This window comes from Myotis lucifugus, unplaced genomic scaffold (assembly GCF_000147115.1).
Source record: "Myotis lucifugus unplaced genomic scaffold, Myoluc2.0 scaffold_169, whole genome shotgun sequence".
NCBI classification, from domain to species: Eukaryota; Metazoa; Chordata; class Mammalia; order Chiroptera; family Vespertilionidae; genus Myotis; species Myotis lucifugus.
In genome coordinates this window covers 1,059,009-1,061,379 of record NW_005871217.1, presented here as the reverse complement: position 1 = coordinate 1,061,379, position 2,371 = coordinate 1,059,009, and the positions used below count along the sequence as shown (strand labels likewise).

The 2,371-nt window shown below is 47.3% G+C and overlaps 1 pseudogene; it reads left to right on the top strand.

Annotated features, from left to right (window-relative positions):
• The first annotated feature begins 419 nt into the window (after nucleotides 1-419).
• On the top strand, nucleotides 420-1,999 carry LOC102439564 (annotated as a pseudogene).
• Nucleotides 2,000-2,371: the final 372 nt, after the last annotated feature.

Here is a 2,371-nt window from a genome sequence, read left to right as displayed (position 1 = left end):
GGAATCTTTTTAAATCCTGTTTTCAGAGCCCATCCCCTCTTGCATGGTTCCTACTTTGGAGGCCTGAACGCCATGCCATAGAAACAGAATTTCCGGAGGATGAGGCCCAGAAATCAGGATTTTAAAAAGATTCCCAGGTGATTCTAATGTGCAGCCAAGGTTGAGAAACACTGGCTTAGAGGGTGGTGGTCTGTGGATCAACAGCAATGGTATCATCCAGGAGATACAGGCTTTTAGGCCTCACTGACTCAGAATCTCCATAGTAACAAGACTCCCAGGTGATTCATACATACGCACATTCGAGTGCAGAGAGGCACTGCCCTATTCAAGATCAAGCTGATCTAGTTTGGGTCACGTGTCCATCCCTTGACTAAAGGAGGTATTATACCATCATTGACAGTCCTGCCAGACTGTACCCAATGGCGGAAGATCATTCAAATCTCCTAAGTCAGGGTGCTATTACCAAAAGAATGGGAAATGAATATTGGGTAGCCAAGTATGCAATAAATATCCACTTCAACCCTTGGTCCTGTTTGGAAAGGTGAGGTTTGGAAGGTATTTCCCCCCAGGAAGGGTTAACAAAACTTTGTGTATTCATTAGATTTGGGCCCTCCTTTGAGGCCATGGTGTTATTAGCCCACGAAAGGGAATTTCAGGGGCTGGAAAAGGAAAGCCTCTCAACTCCTGGCACAAATCCCTAGGGAATGGAAAGAAGGAGGGTCTGTGATGGACAAACTCCTGATTCAATCTGAACCCTGTACCTCTGAGGCAGCGAGGTCTCGAGGGAGAAGAGCTGGGTGTATGCCCAGAAACACTGGCCCCTTAGAGCTGCAATTTGGGAAATCTTTGAAGGACCACACTGACACACGCTGGAAGGTGCAGTCAGCAAAGCTTTGCTCTGGAGTAGACCAGCAGTGCCAGATGGAAGCAGGCCAGTGTTCAGGAATGACACATTGTAGCAATGAAACACAAGGAAGGCTTGGAAGTAGAAGCTTTTCTCTACTGAGGCGTGGACATCAGGTCAACCTCCTTTGTGGACTATGTAAGCTCCTGGATAAGCCAGAGGAGGACAAGAGCCAAAGAGGGTGGTATTATACTTCTTGCTAATCTGGTCCATGAGGCTCAAGCCACTTTTGATTTAATTTGGAGAACTACAAAAGATGTGACTATACTTGCACCTCAAGAGTTGTAAAGTTGACGACCGTATTTCCCATGCTGCACTGCAGCCCCCCTCTTCTCTTCTGGTCCCAGGCACTTTGGGAGCCACGGGCTTCAGTGCAGACATGGCAAAGTCCAAGAACCACACACACCCGACATAACCACTCCCCAAAATGGCACAGAAATAGCATCAAGAAACCCTAAGCAGCCCAGCTGGCATAGCTCAGTGGTTAAGCATCAACCAATGAACCAGGAGGTCACGGTTCTATTCCTAGTCAGGGCACATGCCCGGGTTGTGGGTTTGATCCCTAGTAGGGGACGTGCAGGAGGCAACTGATCAAGTATTCTCTCTCATCATTGATGTTTCTAGCTCTCCCTCTCCCTCTCTGATATATATATATATATATATATATATATATATATATATATATATATATATCCTAAACCACAAAGATATGAATTTCTTAAGGGTGTGGGGCCCAAGTTCCTGACGAATATGCTCTTTGCCAAGAAGCACAACAAGACGGCCCTGAAGAAGATGCAGGCCAACAACACCAAGGCCGTGAGTGCACATGAGGAGGCTATCAAGGTCCTCATAAAGCCCGAGGAGGTCAACCCCAAGATTCCAAAGGGCAGTAACCACATACACAGTCAACTTGCCTACGTGGCTCACTCCAAACTTGGGAAACATGCTCATGTATATAGCCAAGGGTCTCATCTTGGGCTCTGCAGTCCAAAGTCCAAGTCCAAGTCTCAAACCAAGGCCCAGGCTATGGCTGTGGCTGCAGCTCCAGCTCAGGCTCCCAAAGGTACCGAGGCCCCCACAGAGGCTTCAGAGTAGAGTCCTCTGTTTGCCGATGTAGGGACGAAGGAATGGTGTGAGCCCTGGGCTACTGTTTGCATGGGGCTGGCTTCCTCCTGTGCAGTTTGTACAAAAAACCTGAGGCAGGATCTGTCAAAAAAATTGTCAAATTATTGCCCTAACTGGTTTGGCTCAGTGGATAGAGCGTTGGCCTGCGGACTCAAGGGTCCCAGGTTCGATTCTGGTCAAGGGCATGTACCTTGACTGTGGGCACATCCCCAGTAGGGGGCATGCAGGAGGCAGCTGATCGATGTTTCTAACTCTCTATCCCTCTCCCTTCCTCTCTGTAAAAAATCAATAAAAAAAATATATATATTTAAAAATTGTCAAATTATTCATATAGTCTACATC